This window comes from Phoca vitulina, unplaced genomic scaffold (assembly GCF_004348235.1).
Source record: "Phoca vitulina isolate PV1807 unplaced genomic scaffold, GSC_HSeal_1.0 scaffold12, whole genome shotgun sequence".
Lineage (NCBI taxonomy): Eukaryota > Metazoa > Chordata > Mammalia > Carnivora > Phocidae > Phoca > Phoca vitulina.
Window position 1 is genome coordinate 13782654 of NW_022589715.1, and position 14277 is coordinate 13796930.

The following is a 14277-nucleotide window of genomic DNA, read 5'->3' on the forward strand; positions in this document are numbered from 1 at the left end:
AAGTGGATGGAAAAGCGACGAGGACTTTGTGGGCCTGTTCCCCTTGCTGTGACATGGCACTTCCCTCCCGACCGTTGACCGAGCTGTCTGTCCGCGAGGTCGCGTCCCCCAGCGGCGACGGCGAGAATCGGCGGAGGTTTTGTCCTCAGGCTCTGCCCGAGGGTCTTTCCGACCGGCCCCGCCTTTAGATGCCCTGGGGACAGGGAGCCAGTGGCCCTCAGCCATGTGAAAGTGGCCATCTTGGCTGGTCAGCGCATGATTCTTTGCCCTGCCTTATTCATCCCCACCCCGCGCGGGGCTGGCGGCTGGAAATCCTGAGGGTTGCTAGTAATTTCTTGGTTGATGCCTCGGTGGTGAAAATGGCCGAAAAGCAGAATAACGAGAGTTCTGTCATCAACTGCTGTCTTACTTCCACCCCAGCGCTAAAGTTTCTGAGAGAGGCCCTTTCCCTTTGTTGCCCCTGCAGTGAGTGCCGCACTCCAGCCCCTTCGGCTCCGGCCTTTTCTCCGTCCAAGAAAGGAGGCCCCTCACAAGGCTGACCTGGCACTTGCTGACTTTCCAATGTCTTGGAGGGGAAAATAATCACTGTTTAGAGTGTCCTTTCAATCCTCTGTTCAGGAGACTGTTGAATATTTTTCTTGGGGGAAAAGCCCTATTTTAGCCTTTGTATGTGATTAAGCAGATCTCTTGGTAAGATGAAATGGTCCATTTCATGAAGCGTTCACTTTAAAGATCCACCTGCGTTTGTCCCAGTTTTGCCCATGAAGGGAGAGAAGAAAAAAGAACAAAATAAAACGAGCCAACAAGGAGTAGGGAGAGGGGAACGGATTTCATGGAGTCCGCGTTTGGAAGGAGCCCACAAGTGGGAAGGAGGGCAGGTGTCACTTCCTCTTCTCCGGGGGCTGAGAGGGCTGAGACTCTGTGCAAGTCCGACAGGGGCTGCGGTCCTGGTGGTCCCGAGTGCATTAACATCGGGTTTAATGATGTTATTAGAGAATGGCCTGCTCTTAGGATAGGATGCATGTTACCCTGGGGAGATGAATGAGACCCCTTGGAGCAGCCTCCAGCTGCTTTAACGCTCAGAGAATTAGCTAAATTCTGAAGAACAATCCTGTCAGCGCGGGAGGAAAGGTGGGAGTTTGCCACTGGGAAACAATGGAAGCCCTTGGGCTGTGCTAGGGGCTTTGACTTTCTGACCACATCCATGGTGGCTCAAAGCAGGCAGCGAGGTTAAATCACAGAAGAGACAATATGTATGTTTTTATTTTTAAAACTAACCACAGAAAAACAACTGTATAAGACTATTTCATTATTTTTCTTTAGTGTATTTCATCTTTTTTTTTTTTTTAAAGCACAATGCCAATTTATTAACTCACAATGAGTAATAAAATTGCCAACTGGAACAAATTGCATGTGTAGGCTGGTCAGTGCATTATCTCCCAGCAGAAAAATCTATATGGGGAGCCAGAATATAATTAGAAGGTTATTTGGTTAATATGGAGTCAGAACAAGGGGATTAGTTAAATTTAATGATTAGCTCATTAAACCCTGATACCCCTATGCTACCAACTCCACAGTGGGGCTGTTCCTGCCAAGGAGATTAGAATCAGCTGTTCATACTTGCTTACCTACTTCTCTTTCTTGCTCATAGCATGTGTAATATAGTGGTTAAGAATAAGGGGTTTTGGAGCCAAGCCTCTGCCACTTATTAACAGTGTTGAGCAAACAACCTCTACATTTCAGTGTCCTCAGTCTGTAAAATTGGCATACTAATAGTACTATCATAGGATTGCTTCAAGGATTAAATGAAATCATGCAAGTAGTCTTTAGCTTTAGAACATAATAGGTATTTTTTTAAAAAACATTAGCTGTAAAAAATAACCCTTCCATGGCTTCTAATGGCTGTGAGGATAGAGACTAAAATCCCTCCATATCCTGAGTATGATTTGGCTGCTCATCTTGTGCCACTTTCTCCTTCTGTTTTTCACTTTGGATATCTTTTAATTAGTAACAGTTACATCATTAATTGATTAGTTTCAAAACAACACAGACACATTTTCATTGATTTTATGTTTTTCCCATTGTTCCTTACTCCCACAAATATTTATGAGCACTTCTGGCAAGCAGCCCCGGGGACTGGTGCTATGACAGTCCTGGTCTCTGCCCACCCCCCTCCCCGCCAGCTCTAAATGGGAGGAGATGCCTAGCTAAGTCCTCCTCATGCTTCCACCCCAGCTCAGCTGCCACTTCCTGGATGAAGCCTTCATCTACACTGATTTCTCACAGGGTCCTGTGTTTCCTACTAGGTGCTATTTGAAATTATAGCACTTGTCGCTGTAATTTGTAAGTTCCATGACAATGAGAAGGTGGTCTGTTTTGCTCAAGCTTTGTTACTGGGTGTCTGACACACAGAAGCTGATTAGGAATGTTTGAGGAGAGGGAGAGAGAAGAGCAGGAGAAAAGGAAGGAAACAAAGAAGGAATAAATATAAGGATGGCAGAAGGAAATAGGGAAATGAGAAATCCTGGGATCAATGAAAAGAGCTACAGTTTGGTTTTAGTTGCAAGCATCATAATAAAATTGAGGGCCCTTTACTATCAGGGAAGTTCATGGCCATCCTGGTCTGAGAAGAGATTTTTGAATCCATACGTTAGTGTCTTTAAGGGTAAAATAAACCAGGAGAAGTTATTGGTATACTTCACGTATAATATTAATGAGATTTATGGTATGTGAAATGTTGTAAAGCACAAGAAAAAATCTAATCACTGCCTAAAGGCTCCAGATTTCTCAACACAAAGAATATTAATGTGTTAGTAGTCTATGAATGTGGCAAGGTTGGGACTGGATAAACTAGTGTTTGTGACTCACATAGCAAATATAACAACTCCAGGTCTTATCAGTTCGCCAGTGAAGAAGAGAGTTCCGGTAACTAAGAGAAAACATTTACCATGCAAGAAGTTGTTGACTGGGCAGGAGAAAAGAGGAAGATGACAGTAGGTATATCAAAGAGCAATAGAGAAGGTGTGGAGATGTTGAGAAGAAAGCTGCTAGGCTGTGAATCTTAAGAGTACCTTAAATGTGATGTGATGTGATATGATGTGATGACAGGCCAAAAAGAAAGAAATCTAGACCAGATGTCTCCAAAATTGTTCCAGTCCTTTAGGGCCAAAGCTCAGACATCTCAGATGGCCTCAGACACAAGCTAGCTCTAGTGGGATCTGAAACTAATATGATGTGAACCCCCTCATTTTTAGGCTTCTCGAAATTTGCTTTTGTTTCTCTTTTTTCTCTCCTGATTCTTAATCAAATCTTTTGACAATTCCAGTAAAAGTCGTGATGGATGGAAGAATGGATAGGGTATCATGAAGACACGAAAAGAGACAATAATGATGGCAGTATAATTTATTGTGGCAGTCACTGTTCTCATGTCTATGCCTCCCACCAGTTCTAACAGGGCAGTTACTAGCTCTCTCCCTGTTTTACAAATGAAGACGCTATGATGTAAGTCATCCAGCTCATACATCAATTCAGTGGTGGAGCTGGGACTTGAGCCTAGGTCTGAGCTCTAAATTCATGCTCCTTGTTACAAGTCAAGTAATAAATACTTCACACTCCCTGAGATCACTAATGATATTTAGTTTGTATCCAGGGCACTTGGCTGCCTCTGTCGGTGGAGAATGTGACTCTTGATCTCAGGGTTGTGAATTTGAGCCCCATGTTGGGTATAGAGATTACTTTAAACTAATAAAATTTTTACCAAAAAAATTTAGTTTATATCCTTTCATACCTTTTCCTATTAACACACAAACACATACACTCACTTTACGTGAAACATGGATTTTTTTTCTTAAAAATTTTCATGGCCATTTCTCCAGGACACTGGGAGTAAATCATTCTATTTTTTCTTTTTCTTAGTGTAGTAAAATAAACATAATATTTATAATTTTAACCATTTTTAAGTGTACAGTCTGTGACATTAAGTTCTGCAAAATCATTCTCTTAACAGTAATATATACTATAGTTTGACTCTGCCATCCAATTCATTCAGCTGTTGCCTTACTGGTTGACATTCAAGTTGTTTCTCATTTTTGCCCCATACACAATGCTGATGAACCGAACATATTTGTACATACGCTTTGTGAGCCAATGTTTTTATTTTTGTGGAAAAGATGTCCCAAAATGGGGTTGCTGAAACAAAGGAAATGTGCACTTTTACACGTTATTATTAGTTACAGCCAATTACTTTCCAAATGGCTGTCAAAACTCACATTCCTACCAGTAGGGTATGAGAAGATCATTTCCCAGCTCTCCCACCAATGCTGAGTGTTATCACTCTTTTTAATTTTTGTCAGTATGACAAATGAAAAATGCGGAGAATATTTTTATACCCTTGGGAGACTTTTGCAAGAAAGATAGACTATCCAAAAGCCACAAAGGAAAAGGTCGAAAGACTTAACTACATTAAAAATGAAAAATTACTGTATCAGTAAAATCAAAGACAATAGGAGAAAACATTTGCAATACATGTGACAAAGGGTTAGTACCAATTGATAAGAAAATGACAACAGCCCAGTGAAACCTAGGAAAAAGAATGTAATTCATCAAGGAGGAAATGCAAATTGTCAATAAATGTGAAAAGATGCTCAACCTCACTGATAGGTAAATGAATTAATTGATTTGTATGGTGAGTTTGGGAAAAACAAGGCACATGGAGGAGGGAAGGGCAGAAGGAGGAATCTAAATAATAGGATGCTCAGTCTTCAGCTGCGCTATTAGTTTGGCCTCTGGTGAAGATTTCATGATTCTGATGATGCTTTCCAGAATTTCTAATGGTGCCATTCATGGGAGTGTATAGGGTCCAAGCACTAGGATTCAAATCTCTCTCCCACCCAAATATGGATGGGGTTCTCAGGATTGAGCCAAGTCTACCTGCCACCAAAGGCTACAGCTCATCAATCAGGGACTCTTGTAAGGATTTAGTCTCACCATTTCTGTTGCTGTTTAGGCCAGCCACTTGGCTGTTGTCTACAGTGATGTCCACTTGACTCATCAGTATCTTTATTGGGTCAGATTGAGATTGTTTTCACTATTGTGTAGATGTACCACTGGCCATCCTCAGCTTTTCTCTGAAAGCCAGTGCCATTTCCCACAGACAAAGTATCACTTGGGGACTTACCTCTTTAGACCCTACCCCAACACTTCAGGAAGGCACATACCCATCTCTTGAGACTGGTCCTAGTTTAGACTTGCCCTGAATTCAGGGCCAGATCTGCCCCTGGATGAATGCCAGCTTTGTCCTATTTGTAACCTACTTGCTTTTGCTTCCAGCTTTGTTTGCTTGGTACCTGGGCATCCTTGACCTGCCTTTTCATCTCTTTTTCCCCCACTTTTTTTTTTTTTTGGCATAGTATTTTTGGCTTGACCTCCCAGTAACTGATGGCCTCAGAGTCCGTCCATTGTAAACTGCCTCCACAGACACCAAAGGAAGAACCTGCCCCATGCCCCTGGATAACTAAGGATGTTGGGGTAGAAGTAGGAAGGAACTCCTGTATCCTTTGTCACCCACCTCTGCTCTGTAGGAGGACACAGCTGCCCCCAGGACAGAGAATGCTGGTGTGGTGGGGTAACTGGGAGCACTTGGCCCTGTCCTCAGTGGTGTTGCCTTCACAATTCACAGAGACCTTACACGTTTGCTGAGGTTTTTGCCATACTTTGATAACTTTTCAGTCCTCTAGGCTACCCAGTTCTCTAGGAAGGCTGAATAGTTGATGTTCTTACAATCCCATTTAACCGAAAAAGGCAATTCACAAAGGAGAAATGTAAAGAGACTTTGGTTAAACTGTATTCTGTGATTAAAGGCCTGGCAGAGGAAGAGAGTACAAACCAGGCCATGGTCAGGATCTACAAGGTTGAGATCTTCTCAGATGCTGGGGAGCAGAGTTCTGGTCTTGGCCCCCAAACGTGGTCTGGAGTGATGTTACCCTTTACCTACACTCTCAGAGGGTTCGTGGTACCTGTCACAAGGAAGAGGGTCTGGCAGAGTGATCATCCAGTGTGTCTTCTGGAATGATGCTTTCCTCTGTAAAGGTTCTCAGTACCTTCCTTCCAGGCTTCCAGCTGGAAGACATCAACCCAACTGTCATGGATTAGGTTATATGCAGATTAGAACTAGCAGGATCTGTTTCTGGAGTCCTTTGGCAACTGCAACAGCTGGGATTCAGAGTCTTGGGCAACCTTTCTCAAATAGATAATTCAAAGGAACAGTGTTGTGGTTTCAGCCCTGGCTATACATTAGGATCAACTGGAGCACTTTAAATAAGTGATGACTAGACTCGTAGATTATTAAATCAGAATCTCTGGGCTTGGGACAGGGCACAGGTAGGTTTTTAAAGCAAAAGGTGATTCTAATGAACAACCAGGGTTGAAAATTATTGGGCTAGCCAATTGTTGGTTGAATCAATGGTAATAACCTTACATCTTCAAGAGGCCTGCAAGATCCATATTATATATACGATGAAAGTGTTATTCTTCAGGACCACGGACACCTTTGTGGGAAGCAGTGCATTCTCAAACTTTAATATGCATACATATCACTTGTTAAAATACACCTTTTAGCAAGATTCTGCATTTCTAACAGGCTCCCAGGTGGTGCTGATCCTGCTGGACTATGAAGCACAATGAGTAGCAAGAACCTAGACTGGCAGTCTGCAAACTGGGATAGGGTACCCCTGGGATTACATGAAACTTTCCAAGGTCTATCTAGACATTGATAGTTTTAAGTGATCAATTTCCAGATCCCCAACTTCCATATCAACTATTTTCTAAAACTGATCTGCCAGAGAATTAAGGGTTTTTTGTTTTTGTTTTTTTTATTTTAGAGAGAGAGCGAGCAGGGAGTGGTAGAGGGGTAGAAAGAGGGAGAAAGAATCTGAAGCAGACTCCGAGCTGAGCTCGGAACCCAAACTCACGACTGAGAGGTCATGACTAAGAGATCATGACTGGAGTGGAAACCAAGAGTCTGATGTTTAACCAATTGAGCCACCCAGGCACCCCTGATCTGCCAGAGAATAGGCCCGAGATGAAAGAGTGGGTTCCCATCTCCCATGTCCCCTTTCACAATGGCCCTTCTCTTAAGTGCATTAAGGAAAGGAAGACCTCTCACCCAGCCAAGTCCCACGCTGGGGTACTAAACAAGGAAACACACTGAAGTATTGGTGGAGGTATTGAGAAAATTAATGATTCTGATAACTAACATATCTTTTTGCAAATTAAATCTTATTTAACCTTTTGTTTTCTACACAACTGGATGACTTAATGACATTATTAGCTAATAGGTCATTATGCATAATTTTGGATGATAGACCATTATATGGTTTTGTTTGGTTTTTTTGGCATTTAGAAGAATGAAAAACATTTAGTAAAATTGCTCTAACAAAACTATTTATATGAACAAGTTTCCTTAGTGTTTATACCCGTAAAAATGAAAAATAGGATTAGAATCAATAACAAACCCCCTCTCTCTCTTTCTAGCAATATGTAATATTCTTCCATGGACTTTAAACTAATTGAGGGAGAAAAAACCCATCCACTTCATCACACACACACACACACATGCATGCATGCATACACACATGCTTACATATTTTTCCTTTTTTGATTGATAATTATAAAAGATTATAATACATTTATGATTTTGATGAATTGTATAATTATTATATTGATAAGTCAAGCCACAGGAAATCTGGCTAATTCTCAGAGACTTATAATAAACATTTTCTAATATATTTCAACTTATATGTGTATTTTGGAACAGAGTAGGTGATAGGGTGATCAATAAAAGACTTTCAAGATAAAATATAAAATATATTACATAGGTAAAAAATTCTGTTGGGGAAGTAGATTGGAGTTCACAGAGAAAAAGGAACAATACAAATTTTTGCCCTATTAAAGAGATATTTGTTCATGTATTTTAATTTTTATTTATGATTACCTTTTGTTCATGTATTTTTTAAATGAATGTTGGTGGGTATTAACTCTATGGTATTTAGATTCCATTGGACATATTTAAGAGTAATGGTTTCTTATGTTTTAAATGCCAATATTTACAATGTGCTGAAAGTTACAACTTTTCAAATGTACTTATGATGAAAAACTTTAGATATCTACTTAAAAAGATGCTGGTAGTAGGGATGCCTGGGCGGCTCAGTCAGTTGGGTGTCTGACTCTTGGTTTTGGCTTAGGTCATGATCTCAGTCTCCTGGGATCAAGCCAAGCCCAGCATTGGGCTCCACACTCAGCAGAGTCTGTTTGTCCTCTCTCCCCCTCTCCCCCTCCCCCCCCTCAAGTGAACAAACAAACAAACAAACAAATAAAATCTAGGAAAAAATATGCTGGTAGTGTATACTTTTAAAACATTATTTTGGAGTTAAAAAGCCACAAAAATTGGAAGAATATCTACCTAGACCCGTTTGAGAGGAGAGAATACTCCAAGAATGGAACCTCGAATTGTTTAGAGCTTATGCAGAAGAGACTGTAAAAGAAACAACTCAGGATGGTCCAGGCAGAAACTTTTTGTGAGCCAGATCCCAGTAGCATGCAGAAATATTAGTAAAAGTGTGATCAGTCTCTGGTCCAAAATAGTACACAGATGCTATTAATCAGATATTTTGCAGGTTTTCTCCAACCTTTGCAATATTGACATTTTGTGCTGGATAAATCTTTGTTATGGAGAGCTATTCCGTGCATTATAGGATATGTAGCAGCATCCCTGGCCTCTACCCATTAGATGCCAGTAGCACCTACGCGCCACCAAGTTGTGACAACCGAAAATATGCTCCCCAGTTAAGAACCACTGAGCTATTGGAAACATTAAAGGATTATTGTTAATGCTGGAGTTCATAAATCAGGGTCCAACTTATTTGTACCCTATCTGGAAGTCAGCCTTGCCTTCATTCCCTTTGGGGATTGGAATGAAACTGTAAGTCCCTAAGAGTCATACTTGATGAAGCCCACAGCCCCACTGACGATAAAGCCCTGTCTGTGGACTACTGCAGACTTGAGTCTCTGGCTCTGACAGGGAATAGTCTCACTTGGCAGGGCTTCTGGACACTGGATATGAGAGCGACATGGGCAAAGAGGGGTAGTGAAGCAGATTGAGGCTGGCCACTGCCCTCACTGCCCAGAGGCAAACTATAGGCAGTTGGAGGTGGACTCCCAACCTGGGAACAAAGAACACCAACACCACATACCGAGCCCTGGAGTAGAAGCGGGGTACCACAGAGACGCACACGCAGTGCCTCCCTTTTACTCCTCTCAGAGCGAAACATACCAGTGAACGCCACTATCTGCTCTCCTGGCAGGTGGTCTTGGACTTGAACAATAAGTGACCTGGCCCTTGCTGGATAAGTACCTATTTGAGAAAATTGCTCAAGACCTACAAATTCACTACTCGTGGTCCTGAGCACAGGGAAATGCCAGCTCCCTGTGGCTCAGTGGTATCTATCTATTCCAGAGATACTGCCGTACATTCGTTTGGATTGAGAATTTTGCTTGGAGATTGGACTCCATTCATGAACTCTGGCTGGGCCCTGAGAACCGTCTTTCACAAACTACCCTATGGATAGCCCTTGTAGGTGTGGTTTGATATGTACAGAATCTGCCCTCTCCTTGGACTCTTGCCCAGGCCCAGGCCCACAGCTACCACCAGTGACACAGCCAAACTCTGACCCTCCCCCCTTGGCCTCCTGCCATGCTTCCATCCTGAAGTTCCCTCATTAAAGAAAGTTTGGAGGAATTGGATTGAGAGTCCAGAAATACACCCAAGGTGTCAAGACCATTCAGTGGGGGAAAGAATAGTCTTTTCCACAAATGGTGCTGGAACAACTGGATGGCCACATGCAAAAGAATGAAACTAGGTCCTTATCTCACACCATATACAAAAATTAAAATAGATCAAAGATCTAAATGTAAGAGCTAAAACTACACAACTCCTAGAAGAAAATGTAGGAGTATCTCTTCCTGATCTTGGACCAGAAAATGGATATGACACCAAAAGTATAAGCAACCAAAGTAAAAATAAATAAATTGGACTTCCTCAAAATTAAAGACTATTCTTTATTAAAGGAAACTATCAACAAAATGAAAGACGACCCACAGAATGGAGAAAATATTTACAAATCATATATCTGGTAAGGGTCTAGTATCTAGAATATATAAAAAACTCATACAACTCAACAATAAGGAGACAAGAAATATAACTTTAAAATGGGCAAAGGATTTGAATAGACATTTCTCCGAAGAAGATATACAAATGTCCAATAAGCACATGAAAAGATTCTCATATCATTAATCATTAGAGAAATGCAAACCAAACTCACAATGAGATACCACTTCACACCCATTAGCATGGCTATAATAAAAAAGATAATAACAAATGTTGGCAAGGATGTGGAGAAATTTGAACACTGATACATTGCTGGTGGAAATGGAAAATGGAAAACAGTTTAGTAGTTTCTCACAAAGTTAAACAGTTACCATATGACCCACAATTCCACTTCTAGGCATATGTTCAAGAGAGTTGAAACATATTCACACAAAAACTTGTACACAAATTTTCATAGCAATTTTTTCATGATAGTCAAAAGGTGGAAACAAACTGAACACCCATCAACAGATGAATAGATAAACAATATGTGGCATGACCATACGATGGAATATTATTTGGCCATTAAAAGGAATGAAGTACAGGGGCACCTGAGTGGCTCAGTCATTAAGCATCTGCCTTTGGCTCAGGTCATGATCCCAGCGTCCTGGGATCAAGCCCTGCATCGGGCTCCCTGCTTCAAGGGAAGCCTGCTTCTCCCTCTCCCACTCCCCCTGCTTGTGTTCCCTCTCTCGCTGTGTCTCTCTCTGTCAAAGAAATAAATAAAATTCTTTAAAAAATAAAAAAATTTTTAAAAAGTAGAAAAAAAAAGGAATGAAGTATAGATACATACTACAACATGGATGAACATTGAAAGCATTATGCTAAGTGAAAGAACCCAGTCACAAATGGTTGTGATATCCATTTATATGAGATGTCCGGAGTAGACAAATCTACAGAGACAGAAATTAGATTAGTGGTGGCCAGGGACCGAGAGGAAAAGGGAATGGCGGGGGATTGCTAATGAGTATGGGTTTCTTTTGGGGGCAATGGTTGCACAAGAAGTAGGGAGTGGTCAGCTGGTTGAGTCAAGCATCAGTGGACAGAAAGCTCCAGGAAAAGCCCTTATGTGAACTTTCAGAGGCCACTTAATCCTCTGATTGCTTGAGGCTCATACTTGGGCAAAGGTAAAATTCATGGAATTCTATCAATCTATTAACTTCCCTGGGAGACTAGACAATGGTTCATATACCCAGACTCATAAACTAACTACCAAACAGGCAAAGGATATGAACAGTCTACAAGAAACACAAATAGCTAGTAGATACGTGAAAACTATTCAACCTCTCTCATAGCTTAAAAAAAAAAAATGCATCACAAAACAATTAGATTCCATTTGTCATCGATCAACTCAGCAAACGAATAAAAGTTTGGTAAGGTCCAGTGTTCACAAGATTATGGGGCAATAGGCACCCTCATATACCATTCTTGGGAGTGTAAACAGATTCAACTCTTCTGGAGGGCAATTTAGCAATGTCTGTCGACATTTTGAATGCTTGTTCTCATTGACTCAGCAATTCTACCCCTAGGAATTTGCCCCAGGGATAGACTGGCAAAATTATGCCAAAATCATGTGCAAAATCATGTTCACTGCATCATTGTTTATAATAACAAAAAACTGTAGAGCACTTAGACATCCATCAACAGGGGACCAGTTAAATACAGACATGTAATGGAAAAGTATGCAATCATTAAAACATGAGGTAGAACATGGAAAGATCTTCTAAAGGTGTTCTGTTTGTTTTTTTTTTAAACAAAACAATGTGCACAGCAATATGATCTCATTTGTGTTAAGTTTTAAAATATATACAGGTAGCTGCAGACTTTTTTTTCAGGAAGGATACATAAGAAGCGTTGGTAACTTTTGGAGAGTGGTGCTGGGGGGTTGGAGGGAGGAAAAAATAACTTTGGCTTTTTATTTGATGCTTTTCTATAATATTTGACTTGTTTATACCATGTGAATGTAAGACTTTTCTTTTCTTTTTTTTTTTTTTTTTTTAAGATTTTATTTTATTATTATTTATTTGAGAGAGAGAATGAGAGACAGAGAGCATGAGAGGGAGGAGGGTCAGAGGGAGAAGCAGACTCCCTGCCGAGCAGGGAGCCCGATGCGGGACTCGATCCCGGGACTCCAGGATCATGACCTGAGCCGAAGGCAGTTGCTTAACCAACTGAGCCACCCAGGCGCCCATGACTTTTCTTAAAATAAGTATTTTAAAAGCAGACAAGGAACATGGAGGGATAAGGAAGAGTAAAAGAGAGGGATCTCTTAGGTGGGAGACTATGGTTTGTCCTGACACAGGACCAGCTTGTTTTAGCTGCATTAATAAAAGCATGGTGACCAGATCACTGGGGTTTTGGGAAGACCAGCAGGGCAGCAGCCTGGAGGATGGAGGGGAGATGTGAGACTAGAGTCAGGGCGACTGGTCAGAGGGCTTTGCAACAGGGCAGGGCTCAAATTTAGGAGGTGATGGTGCGGGTGGAGAATGCCTTAGCTAGGAGAGTTATTAAAAAGGACAAATGACAGCCACGGTGCCTGATTGGGGGAGGAGGCCCAGCCATCTGCCTCGGGCAGCTGATTGGGTGGCGAAGGGAGGAAGGAGAGGGTTAGAGACCAGAAGAGGATGGGGAAGAAAATAATGAGCTCAATTCTGAACACATTGAGTAGAGGAACACATTGAATCTGATTATGTTGAGCAGACATAGAAGTATGGAGCTCAGCAAATTCTGAGTTGGAGATAGAACACATCAGATCAGGTGGGAGTGGGAAAGGAGTATAAGGAAGTTGTGTGACCAAAAAAAAAAAAAAAAGAGGCCCCGTTCAAGGTGGCACTCTACAGATACCCATTTTTGAGTGTTGAGTGGAGGAAGAGGAGCCAGGGTGAGGCTGAGGAGTGAGAGATCAGAGCTGTGAGAGGAACAGGAGGGACTGGGCTCACAGACGACCGTTCTCTGCCCCTGGCTGGATACTGGCTGATTTTCTTAAGCTACTCCCTCACCAGTGAAAATTGCCCTTCTTTTGCCACATCTGCCCAGTAAAATCCCAACCCTGGATTGTCTGGGTTTGCTCCTGAAAAGGGCCCCCTACCCAGTGAGAATGGCCCCACTCCAGGTTCATGGTTTATACCTCTGCTGGGCTCTCTCTTTGCCACCCATCAATTTATTTTTACTTACCCTTGGTTGGCTCTGGCCCTCATCCCCATTATTCTAAATCAGCATCATGTTCACTTCTCACTTCTTACTCCCACTCTCATCTTTGTGACCTCTCTTGCCTTCTTACTTCAAGGAACAAGCAAGGCCCTCAGGATGAGTGCCTTGAACATCCCCGCCTTCTCTCTGTAAATATATATAAAACAACATTTACCTTCTCTCCCAAGTATTCAGCCTCCAAGGATGAGGTTCAGTTCCTGTTTAGTGTTAGGGTCCCCCTCAAGGAAGGCTCACTGACCCTCTTCCATCCCTGAGCCTTAGCTCTTGCCCCTTCTTCTGTCTGTATCACTGTATTACACATTATATCTTCCTCTTCATGGCATCGCCCCCGCTGCACTAAAGTTATCTCACTGTCTCCTCCAATTACCTTGATCCTATGCATATTTCCCCCCTTAACTTCTTATTGATAATACAACATCCAAGCAGAAAAACACACCTGTTGTAAATGTGTCGCTCACAAAATTTTCACCAACTAAACAAAGTCATGCAGTCAGCACCCAGATGAAGAAACTAAGCATTACAGCCCCCCTGGCGCCCTCCTTGTGCTCTCTTATACTCTCCATTCCCCTCCCCAAGGCAACCACTATCCAGTCTTTCAAAAGCATAGATTAGTTTTGGCCGTTTTGTAAATTAAAAAAAAAAATAAGGCCCCAAATAATGTGTACTCTTATGTGTCTGGCTTTTAATCAACATCATATTTGTGAGTCACCCACATTGTTGTGTGCAGTCATAGTTCATTTCCATTGCCCTATAATAGTCCATGGTGTGAATGGACCACGATTCACTGGTCCATCCAGGTATGATGGATTGTAAATAGCAGGCACTATGTTTTATTCGTCTTCATATCTCCAACCTCTCCCACCTGC